Source organism: Lepidochelys kempii, chromosome 8 (assembly GCF_965140265.1).
Source record: "Lepidochelys kempii isolate rLepKem1 chromosome 8, rLepKem1.hap2, whole genome shotgun sequence".
Lineage (NCBI taxonomy): Eukaryota > Metazoa > Chordata > Testudines > Cheloniidae > Lepidochelys > Lepidochelys kempii.
The window spans coordinates 26450616-26463486 of NC_133263.1; the positions used below are offsets into that span (position 1 = coordinate 26450616).

General features: G+C 41.2%; 1 long non-coding RNA gene across 2 annotated transcripts in view; it reads right to left on the reverse strand.

Moving 5' to 3' along the window:
- Window positions 1–1067: 1067 nt before the first annotated feature.
- LOC140916513 (uncharacterized) overlaps window positions 1068–12871 on the reverse strand; it is a 50758-nt gene continuing 38954 nt past the window's right edge. For both annotated transcript variants that reach the window (XR_012160536.1, XR_012160535.1), the window contains one exon: window positions 1068–3790. This is a non-coding gene — a long non-coding RNA (uncharacterized lncRNA). The remainder of the gene's footprint in view (window positions 3791–12871) is intronic.

The window sequence follows — 12871 nt, forward strand, 5'->3', positions numbered from 1 at the left end:
TCCGGTGGGGAAGGCAAGGGAGGTGGTGGTAATAGAGGCACTGGGGGGGAAGCAGGGGGAGGGATGGTTGCAGGAGCGGAAGGGGGTGGCGGGATCGGCAGCCCCTCTGTTGGCGCAGGAGAGGGCCTTTCCGAGGCGACACGCTGTGTCACATCACCAGGAGGGGGGATGGCTGCAGGAGCGGACGGGAGTGGCGAGAGCATCAGCCCCGTGAGGGAGGGCCTGTCCGAGGCAACATACTGTATCGCGTCGCGGCAGAGGTGCCAGGCATGTAAAGCCTGCACGGGCGCCCAAGGATCTTTGTGCAATGTCTGGCCCAACCGCTCCCAGTCCGCTAGCTTAAGGGTTCCGGCTTCAGGGTACCCACGGGCATTGGGCACTCACCTCCTGTGTGAGTGAGTGAGTTCTCAAGTGGGGCAGTCATGCTGAGCCTTACGCAGCAAATACTGTAGCTCATTGCGGTGTTGCACTTGCAAAGCAGAGAGGGAGCTTCCCATACTTACCACAATGAAAAATACTCACCGGGATCCGCGAAGCAGATGAGTGACACGTCTGAAACCCTTGCAGGGCGAGGTGAGTGCTGAGGGCCTCACGTTGGGCGCCAGTTGTTGCGGTTCAAATACAGACAGCACAAAGCTTTTAGCAAGCAAACAGGCTGGTCTGCCAACGGACTGCTCCTGTCAGCTTTCCACCCTCTCCTTTATTCTTTCTCTTCCCCCGCACATTACATTCTCCAACAGATAAAAGGAATACACTGGCTTTGTTTAACGTCCTTATTTACCAATTTCTATCTACCGCATTCCTTGCTCTCGGGCCTTGAGCCCAGTCCTGGGAGGCTTCCCACGGTTCATGTCATCTGGGCGAGATTCCAAGGTTCATGCCCTTGAGAGGAGCTGTGTGTGCACTGCTCCTACACAACACTCAGGGTGTGCCCTGAATGTTGCCAAGCGCATGAACCCTGTATGAATCCTACAAACCGCCCCCTGCTCCCTGTCCCCTGATTGTCCCCCGGGACCTCCTACCCAATCCCACCACCCCCACCGAGTGCGTGCTGCCACCGCCCCCTTACAAGGCTGCTCAGAGCGGCAGGAGCTCGCAGCCCTGCTGCCCGTGTGGCTGTGTGGGAGAGGGAACAGCGGGGGAGGGGCTGGGGACTAGCCTCCTGGGCCAGGAGCTCAGGGGCCGGGCAGAACAGTCCCGTGGGCCAGATGTGGTCTGCGGGCCATAGTTTGCCCACCTCTGATGTAGAAGGAAAATGCAATATGTAAAATCACTTGCAATATATATAGTATAAAATATCTGCACGTGCGCACACATAAGTTGCTATGAATTTCACAAATATACCAGGAATTAGTCGTAATCTAAGTACAATTTCATCATGTCCAAGTACTTGATTTGTGACTTCCCAACATGAGATTCATGAGGCAAAACTGGTAGGTTCTCAAAGATCTGACTGAGTTTCTTTAAGACTGTAAAGCATATATTTGAGCTAAAATGGTGTCAAAAATCTGATAGCTCTGCTGTTCAGTTACATAGAAGCATCCTAATTAAAAAAATATATACATTTATCTTAATTTCTCAAATGTTTAATTGCTCCTGCCAACTCTGAATGCCATCTGTCATAAACAATCATTTTCTGTCAACCTAAATTCTGAGTGCAGTACTGTTTCTAAAAATATCAGAATATGTTCTCTGTTCCTTTTGTATTTTGGTTAGTTTCATCCACAGTTATCTGTATATAAATGTTGTCCATGGTTGCCAATGTCAGCCTTCATTGTTCAGAAGAAAATCTTATGTAACAGGTGAAGGATGTCAACCTTGTCCTTGTTCACTAGAAGCAATCCTCAAATCATGTTCATCCTCTCCAATCCCAGGCAAACTTTACAACACTTGCAATTTTTTCAGAGTGGTGTAGAGGAGCCTGAGGTTTCTACTGGTTTTTTTTGTAATCCCAGTTGTCCTTTGCAATGAGTGAAATCAAAAGCACGCTGTCCTCAGTGAGACTTAGCTGAATTCTTAGTGTTATACATATTTTTTCCACTATCCTCACCATACAAACACACATACGTTTGAATCTTAACCTGGAAAATGCTTCCACAAGATTTATTTATTTAACCACAAAAAACATCTCACTTGCTGTGACCTAGATGATAGGACTGGGACTCAGGAATCCGGGGTTCTATTCCCAGCTCTGACACTGGCTTGGTGGGTGACCAGAAGCATGTCATTTGACTGCTCTGTGCCTTGATTTCTCCATCAGTAAAATGAGGATAATACTCATCTCCTTTGTAAAGCAATTTTTGATCTATTGATGAAAAGTGCTGCTATTAGAGCTAGGTATTATTATTTTTATTTTTTACCTCAGGTTCTCAAATTATGGGTGACTGATGGCCAGCAGCACACTCAAAAGTACAGAGGTGCACGCAATTTGTTTTAAAGAGCCAGTTTTATCTGAGTTCCTTTTAAAAGTCTTTAGGGAATATAGGCCATCTAATCCAAACCAGTTAATATGCTCCCGACATGAGGGTTTTTTGCTATTTTTTTACATATGGTATAAACTCTGTGAATTCCTTTGATGTAGAGACCTGCCCTGTAAGGTAAACAGATACTTCAGCCTCAGACTTGATCATCCAGGGAGGGCTGTGTCAGTGTGCAAGTGCAGCTGATTCAAAACTAGAGAGATTTCTTGTCCTGTTGTAACTTCTCACTGATAACTAAATGAAAATGTCAACTTAAAAAGGACTAGTGGCACATGGAAAGCACAAAACCTGTACATCTGAAACATGATTTTAAAATGTGGCCAGTCAGAAACTACTAAAGTTCATTCCTACTCGCTGGTTACAGTAAGTCTTTGGGGAAATGAATCACATCTAGTCTTTCAATTAGTACAGTAAAGGGTGCAGATATCACACCAAACAAATGCAGCCACATTTCAGAAGAGGTCAGCCGAGTAAAAGAAATCCATGTGCCAATGGTCCAACAAAGGAGTGAGGCTCATTTCTCCATGACTGTGTTATACTAGATTAGCATTTGCTGCTTGGAATCACAAAGATTACTTTCAAAAGAAAGCGTGATTGACATCCCTGGAGACTGAAATTCTCTATTTATCTACAGATCAAGTACAACAATGAAAGCAGTGGTGAAAGAATTCCTAGGCTAACCCCCGCAGTTGTCTCAGCCCTGGCTAACTTCAATCAATGCTTTTGCAATATTTGGCCTCTCAATTGAAAATGACCAGGTTCCTAATGGTGCAAGTAGTGGTGTGTGCACTTTCATGCTACTAATTTTTTTCACATAGGCCACTGGATATCATCATATAGGAACAACTTTTTGGTCACTATTGAGATAGCTTTAAATCAAAACTGATACAGAGAGGTAAAGGATTTCATTGTATTAATTTAGATGGAATATATGGACACAAAGAGTTAAAGGTGTTAACATAACCCAGTCGCTGTCCAACATTAAACACTTAAACAAGGTTCAGTATACAGAGATCTAAGCCTGCTTAGTGTCATGGTAAAACACATCATTAAAAATCTTTTAAACCCTTTATTAAATATACAGGGGAAAATCAGTTAAATCATTTGAAATGTGAAATATTTAAGTAAGGCTTTCATTTTAGAACATCCCTTCTTCACTTTCTCTTTAGCTGAAGAAAGTCTTTTGGAGTTAAAACTGCCATGTTGGTCTGTCTCTTAGATGGTGATAACGACTTTTTTTGGGAGAAGAGAAGTTAGTTAAGATGGGTGGAGCTTTTGTTGTTCCCACTGTTTATGTCCAACCCCATTTCCTAGAAGACAAAAGAAGACAAACACACAAAAGGGGAGAAAAAAGAACAGCAAAGATAGAAAATGAAGTTTCTGACTATGATGTTGACTCACTTGCAAACTCAGGGCTGGAGAAACACTCCAGGTGCAGCACCTGGTCTTATCAACTACTATGAGACCTGGCAAACTTGTACCAGCATCAAAATGTTTAGGGCACTACATTTAGCTGTTTCTTTCTGGTGACAGGCTTACAGCTGTGTTGTAACATATATAATCTTTGGCAACTAAACCAGACTCTTATTAGACAAAAGAAAAAAAGATACGGATAGGAAAAAGAAGAAAGAAGTTGGGGAAGGAAAGAACACACAAGGATGTGTGTGTGTAACAGAAGTCTCACATTCCAGGTGGTACTCTGAGTTTAGACAGAGCTGATGGAGGCTCCTCTCTCTGCACCTTTCAGGATTAGTATGAGGTAAGTCCAGGGTCCCAGGAGCTGTTGAGGATGGCAGCAATGAATTGATGCTTACTCCTTCCTCTTCTTATATTTCAGTGAGCCAGCATCATGATAGCCAACATCTCCTTTTTTTTCAGTCAGCCCGCACTGTGGTAGCCAGCTCCCCCCGCCACCAATGTCTCTTTCTGATTACCCCAAAAGAGACTGATTTGTGGAATAGCCCGTCCCCTCATTGTTTTGTCCACCAATTAGGCCTAGTTTCCAGCAATTTTGATTCATTGATATCTGGTCATCTACTCGTCTTGTTCACCTGTGATAATCTTAACACAGACATTGAGTGTTAAGGTAAACTGTCTCTTTAAATTAATTCAGTCTATTTCCTTCTTACATCTTTTCTTCAACAATTTTATTTAGCAAGTCATTGTAACAGTTTATGAACTTCCAGTCACTTTTTACAGTTGAGCTTACAGTTATGATAAATTTGTAGGCCCAGTTATCACAACAGTTCTAGATCCCATTTCCATGAGTACAGTGTTGAACAATTCATTATGGGTAATCATTGCTACAGATCCAGACCCTTTTGGGGTAAGCAAACTGTTCACAGTGATTCTGATTTGGAATGGATTGCAAATAGTTTACCAAATAATTTTCAGACTGCCTGTTTGCAAACTGCTTTGAATATTCAGTGTTGTGTGATTCGTCATTTAAGTTGCATGATATTATTTTTGCTCCCTGATTACATTTTTTTATACGTTGAGGAAACTAACGAAATCTGATAGCAAATCATCATTTGTGGTAAGACACATGAAACCTTTGGGGTTCGAGAATATTTTCACAAGCTCCCCATTGTTACACAATACTTACAGCAGATAACTTGACACCATTATAGTGAAATGAGCTTTGAACTTCTACTTGAACAAATATTTGTTCAAACAAAAAATTTGTTTATCAGGTTGTTTTTAACGATTGGACCAGCACTTCCCCTAGACATTCAACCTTCTGTACTGCTTAAAAATGTAGTTACTAGTCACTACTAACTGAAAAAACATATATTTGAAAAACAATTACCCCCCCCACTCCTCACAAAATCTACAAAGTCTGTAGAACCTCCTTAGTAAACTGAGCTGATAACATGCTGCTGTTGACTTTCCTTATTACTATAGAGAGTGTTCAAATGGCCTGGCTATGCAGCTTATTCAAAGAAGTGGAGTTTCTGTTTCTAGATAATTAGGCGTCAGCAAGTCACTCACAAAAACATACTTCTATTTTTTTCATCTACTGTGAAATTTGTATTAAAATAGCAAAGATCAGATACAGACTAACACGGCTGCTACTCTGAAATCTAGAGGAACTGATGATGTACACCCTAATGATTTAGCTACAACATTTTCCACAAGCCAGAGCTGTGAAAGAAAGAAAAATGCTTACATATTAATCAGAGGCAAATTCATTCAGTTTAGAAACAAATTTCATGAAAATAGAACAAAACATTTTTCTGCTTTTCTTTCTCATGTCTACTGAAGAGTTTTTGTTCTCTTCAGGGTGGTTCTAGGCACAGTTTTGTGTGTGAGGGCTCCTGAGATTTGAACATGTTGCCTTCTATGATCTTCCAGAGCCCAGCCTTGTTGAATTTCTGGGAACAGTATAAGGTCCATCTTTGCTCCTGGCTCTTTTTTGGTGTGGATATGGTGGTAGGTAGGATTTTTTAATGCATTTTTTACACTGTGTATGCTGTTTTATTAAAAATGTCATTATATGCCTAAGCCATAATTTTCAGAAAGGCTCATCACCCACAATTGAAGCCACATTTTCGAAACACATCAGGTCCCATTTAGGCAGGAAATAAGGATCATATTTTTGAAAGAGCTCAGCATCCAGAAACTCCAGTTGGGAATTTTATGACTGATTCTTCAGAACAGCTCAGTACCCAATGTGCTGAGCCTTTTTGAAAATCCAATTACTTATTTAAATCCTAAAATTGGAGCTGAGTGCCTTCGAAAATCTGGCTCTGATTTTTGGTTGCTGAATACTAAATTCTGTCCCTGGGCTTCTTTTGAAAATTTTACACAGATTAAACCCAGATGATGTAATAGCCTACATTGTTCTGAAGGTCAATGTGACTTAGACTCTTAAGTGCCCAAATCACTCTTGAAAATGGGATTTAGGCTTCTAGTAATGAAAGGGGTAGATTTTCTGATATTTAGGTGTCTAAAGACACAGGTAGACACCTAGTGGGATTTTCAGTGATTATGAAAATTTAACCATTGGCCCTTTGTGTGCTTAAGATAGGAAAACATATTTGTAAATAAAGCTAAATATATTTCTTTTAAAATAATAATGTAAATCTTAGTTTGTAAATGTTTTACTTATGAAAGCATCATAGAAGGCCACAGATAACCGCAGTCCCTTTATTATAACCTCAAAATATAGTTACAACCAGATGGATTCTATAGTAGGCCATAATGTAATTCATAGAATCATAGAATAATAGAATATCAGGGTTGGAAGGGACCTCAGGAGGTCATCTAGTCCAACCCCCTGCTCAAAGCAGGACCAATCCCCAACTAAATCATCCTAGCCAGGGTTTTATCAAGCCTGACCTTAAAAACTTCTAAGGAAGGAGATTCCACCACCTCCCTAGGTAACGCATTCCAGTGTTTCACCACTCTCCTAGTGAAAAAGTTTTTCCTAATATCCAACCTAAACCTCTCCACTGCAACTTGAGACCATTACTCCTCATTCTGTCATTTGCTATCCCTGAAAACAGTCTAGATCCACCACTGAGAACAGTCTACATTCACTTCTAATATAAAAGAAAACTTTCTAATGCACTGACAAAATAAAAGTAATAAACACAGACTCTTGCAGTGTGTTTTAACAAAGTAACAGTAACACATGGGGGGAAAAAAACAAAACCCTGGATGGCCAGTGATAGATTTTTACACTGGGGATGGGGGATGTGAAATGCTCCCTAAAGAACTTCCCCTCAAGCATACACATCAAGGTCCTTTTAATTAGAAGCTAACATATGACACTGTCTCTTATGACAGAAGCAGCCAGACTGCAAGTCTCTGTTTCCTTTAACACATAAGCAGTAGAATCGACTTTTCAATGAACAGTGATGTTTCATAAAGGAGCATAAAAGAAAACTAGTGAAATTATTTGAGGCATCTAATTTCTAAAAGAAAGATGATATGGGTATCAGTTTGGTAATTAAAATATCTACTTTGTTTTACAAGAATGCATAAGACATCAGAGTATGAATAAGGAACAAAGAAAAACATCTATGGCCCAATCTTGATCCCATTGAAATTAATGGTGATTTGGCCAGGGCTTCACTGGGAGAAGGATCAGGTCATTACTTACCCCCATAACCCTCAATTCTGAAGTCAGATCTGTGGTGATGGGGGAGCTGGACTCCCTGGCCCAGGGGTCCCTTCTGGTCCTATGTCTTGTGTTCCTAAATCTCATGCTTCAGGGCTTCAGCTGGTCTGTAGGCATAAGGAAGGAAATTGCTTTTCCCCTTTAGTTTGTTGTGCTTTTTTTCTCCTTCCTCTGAAGCATGAGTGATGCTTGTGGCTGGAGTTGGGACACTGGCTGGGGTGAGTTGGTGCTCTGAGATGATACTTCGGATTCTCTTTCTCAGATGCTTGGCTGGTGGGTTTTCTCATATGCTCAGCGTCACACTGATTGCTAGATTTGGAGTCAAGAAGGAATTTTCCTGCAGGTCAGATTAGCAGGGACCAATGGGGGTGTGTGGTTTGCCTTTCTTTGCAGCATGTCATGCAGTTTGCTTGCTACGATCATCAGGGTATCTCTCACCAAATCAATTTCCTGCTGTTGTAGGGGCCTTGTGAACTGGTGCATTCAGTCCCTCCTCTTCTCTGAATGTGGCATACAATAGTTTAGTCTCTTAAGGGCTATCCAGGTTTCGGGGCTCAATACAAAGGTAACTAGGTGGGATTTATTGCCTCTGATGTGATAATCTGGTTGTCCTTTCTGGCCTTCCACTCTGTTATTCTAACTGCCCAGGTAGGATACCAGTACAAGTGCAGAGCCCTACTAAACACAGTGAAGCTCTGTCCACAAAACTCTTTTGGCAGGATCTAGGCCACAGTCCTCGTTAGAATAGGTTAGAATTTTAGAATAGGTAATAAAGTGTAAGATATGATTTCCTAGCTATAAAATGAGGATGACTAAAACTTCATATTAGGTAATGGAAGGCACAAAATATGCATTGTTGCTTCTCTCATGCATGCTCACACATGGACGCAAGCACAAATGATTGATTTCTGCCTGCATGAAAAATCTGGCATGAACAAAGGAAGATTTTACTCTTGCATAAAGCTAGTGAAATGTGAATGTGTATTTTTTATTTCAGTTGTCAATGAGAATTTTTTTGAATGGCTATAATGTTAATTCCATGTCTCGATCTAAGCCACTCACAATCAAGATTTAAAAGAAAAACATAACTAGACCCGAGTAAATAATTTGAACAAATAATTTATTCCAATATTTTTACTTTTTATTTCCTGTTTGCACCTTGTTTGCAAATGGACTGCAAAATCTTAAAATTTATTTGTTAATTTTTTTTTTGCAGATTTCTTCAGCAAATAATTTCTTGGTCAGCTGATCATTCACAAGAAATATATTGTGATATTGGTACTGGTAATTCCAACTACATTGGTTAGTTATGTGAGTCATATGGTATTGTTTCTATTGGCTGATTTATGCAACTAGCCAGAACAATACAGAACAGAATGAATGTGTCGGAAATATTTCCCAGATCAATTAATTGCAATCTTATGCATGTACAAATAACACTGCTTCAGAGTTCAAAAAATACCACCAAAATAAAAAAGAAAATCAGTATCTTTGAAAAATAGACACAAATAACAGGAGAAAACCAACCAAAAGTGAGAATGTCGGGGATGAAACAGCTTCACATCCCTGCTCTTTGTGACTGGGATACCAAAAACAACCACCCAGCCAAGAAAAACATGGGCTTCTAAGCATTTCACCCATACATTATGATAAATGATGGCAAAATCTTTAGCTGTAGTCAGAACAGGGTTGTGACACACAAGTTTCAGTTATCCACATTTGGTCTTGGGAATATTGCTGGGAGATCAAAAACTGAACAGTTTTGATACTGAAAGTAGTAGAGACTGTAAGTTTGTGCTGAGCCTGAAATTATACCCATGTTTTCCAAAGTTCTTTACTGTGGCTGTTTTAGCTGGGGCTCTGGAAATGGTGACATAGAATGTGGCCTAAACATTTCCATTCTAATCCCTTCTTTTCATTTGATAATAACTTGTTGAAACTTTTGCCCTTTGTGCAGAAATTTTACACCTAGGGGACTTTTTTCAATAAGTTTGAGACAGAAAAAAAAATTCTGCTGTTTCAAGTGCAAGGAATGTGGGGAATTCAGTCATTTAAAATAAAGCAAAAACCAAAGCTGAGTAGTGTTTGACCAGTTGCACAGCCAAAACAACTGTGTGTAAGAAGCTGAAGCTTACCAGAGAAGCAGTCCAAACTAAGAAAAATCTTGCAGCATTCTGGCAAAATGTGGTTTTGATTTCCCAAATTTGGTTTTGCTTTCCCAGATTTATGAACCGAGGAGGACTTCGCTATATGCATGCACAATTGCCATTGGTACAATGTTTTAATTTTTCTTTTAGCAAAATTAAGAGAAAAGCAGGACTGTGCTGTGAAAAGAGTCATGGTTCTGCTGGAGTATGAGTTTGAACAACTACAATGTGTGCTTCTAAAGTTGTGGGCAAGTATATTGTATTATGAGTAATGAATGGTGGTCATGTAAGAAGTGTAATGTAATGCACGTGCACATAATACAGTAATGTGTAATGCACATGCAGATGCATAATGGAATAGAGTAAAACTTGTGAGTGCAACTTGAACATCAGCATTTCCTGACTGAGTGCTTACCATGCAATGATGATATTTTATTAGCATATGGCCCAATATCAAAAAGTGCTCAGCATCCATTCAATACATTAATGATTGTGAAGTACTTGGATACTACGGTAAGAGGAGGGGTGGGCATATAAGTAACATAGATAACAGCTCCCATTGTGAACAATAAGAGTCTCTGGGTACTGAGCACTTTTCAACACTTAGCTACTACGTCAGCTATCTTGAATATCTAGTCAGTTTTTTAGGTTCCTAGGTGAGGAAATTTGGGGTTTTGAGCACTGGCCCTGAGATGAGGTTTATATCCTAAATCGGAAGAAAAAGTTAACTGGAGCCAGAATCCAATTCGTGCACCAGTTGCACCTGACGGGTGCACCTGGCCCAGTATAGGATTAAACACCTGAGCAGCAGCTTTCTGGCTGAATTAAGGATGAGTGAGGAGCAGGGTGACTAATAAAGGAAGGACTTTTGAGCAGTAAAAAAGTATGTCTTCATAGCATATGAAGTTCAAATGCTCAAGGTATAACTCAAATTTTGCCCTTAACCCCATTTCTGTCCACACATCAATATCTCTAGCTCAGAGTAACTGAGGTTTTAGGTTCAAGCTGACTGGCCTGTTGTGGAGAGGGGTAGATGCAGAGTGTTTGAGCTCGAGTGCTGCTGAAGTTCCAACTAGTAATGCAGTGGGGACTGAGCTAAAGGGAGATGCAGGAGGCCTCAGATAGACTAGGCCTTGTAATTCTCTCTCCAGAAGGAGCTCTGTCAAAGATACATGAGAGATACTGGGAAGTTACAGGGGTGAAGTGAACTTCTGCAGTGAGCCAATGAGGCAACCCAGGGGTTGGGTTTTCAGAAGAAACATGGACACACAGAAAGCCCTAGGGAGACAGACATGAGCCAGGCTTCAGCCTCCCAGTCAAAGAGCCAGAAAGAACTCCGCAGAGCCTGGGAAGGCGTGAAGAGTCTGCAGAAGAGGAGCACAGGAGGGGACTGTGGCAAGGTTCCAGAGACAGGCTGAGGTAGGAAGTGGTTGAGCAAGGCAGCAAGGAGTCTAGTCTGAGGAAGTAGATCTTAGCTGCTTGCTAGACTGGAACTCAGAGCAGTGGGGCCTGGGTTCCCCTACTGGCCGCCAAAGGAGGCAGCAGGAAAGTCTTCCAAAATGACAAGTGTAAGGACCATTGAGCCCAGAGATGGGATGAAGATCTCACATATGGCCATTGGGCTATTGTTTTGTGGGACACTTTGTTACCCTGGAAAGGGTTGGGACTCAGTGTAACTATGCTGGAGGTCTGAGTCATGAAAAGAAGCAAACCATCCCAGGGCTGGAGCAGCTGTCAGCAGAGAGTGCTAGAAGAGGAAAGCCTGCCATGCCCCATGAGCGACTGTGCTGGCTGGTGAGTTACTTTTTTTTAAGGGCCATAGTTTTCTGTGTGGAATCTAACCACTTTATAGAGATAAGTACATTCTGTCCCCGAGTATGGAAAACCCCAGAAGGAGCTGTAAGGACAGCTATTCTTGGTCTTGAACAGAAAGACTTCCATGCATACAAAATGAGGTCTATATGTATCGTGATCTTGGAACATACACTACACACTTCTGATACCAACACAGCAGTTTTCATATTCTACATGCAGGAAGATATGGGATTGACAGTAAATAACTGTTGCACACTGAGGTGTAGATGGTGAGACCTAGTGGTTGGAGTAGAAGTATGGTCTGGGGGTTGGAGTCAGGAGTAGTCAGGGACTAGGACTGGAGTAGAGCAGGTAAGGTGTAGAACAAAGGCTGAACAGGAAGCAGGTTTAGAGAAGCTGCAAGCATGCAATTCATGGAGAAGCCACTGTTCTGCTGTTGCTACAAGACTTAAATGTGGTTTTGTTGGCTTTTCTGACCTGTCAGGGGGCACAGTCACTTAGAAAGAGTTCATTGGGCCCAGTTGAGCTCATTGGGTTGCTAGGCAAGCAAGCCCAGAGGCAGCTGAGTTCCTAATAATAAGGTTCTGTGCAGAATATGAATATAGGCACTCTGAGGGTGTGTCTACACTTACCACTGTAGCACTTCACTGTAGACACCACCTACATTGACGGGAGGGTTTTTCCCATTGGCATAGGTTATCCACCTCTCTGAGGGGCAGCAGCTAGGTTGACAGAAGAATTCCTCCATCGACTTAGCACTGTCTACAGCAAGGGTTAGGTTGGCATACCTATGTCTCTCAGGGGATGTAGATTTACACCACTGAGAGACATAGGTATGCCAATGTAAATTTTCAGTGTAGACCAGCCCTGAGTGACCTGTCTGCTAATTAGACAGCCTTCTGCAATGGATATGCATGTGTTTATAAATTTTGTAACACATTTTTGATGATTTTTGAAGACCCACTACCTTGCAACACTTTGTAACAAATATGCAAAATTAAGGACCCATCTACCCTCTAATGCGTTATGTAATTTATGGACAGCCCATGCTCTGTATACCCTCTCACAGGATATTATGCTATACTTTTGGAAAATCATTTCTGAAATTTATATATATAAAATAGCCAGAAATTATGTCCCTAATAATATTTGTTTTCTGAACAAGAGAGAACATAAAAAATTCAAACAAAACACTTCAGTGGCATTTAAAAAAAAAGGCAATGCATCAGAAGCTGATTTAGGTTCAAAAATGTAGATAAAGGATTAGCAGATGTTTTTAGGTGTCTGCTTCAATATTAATGTGG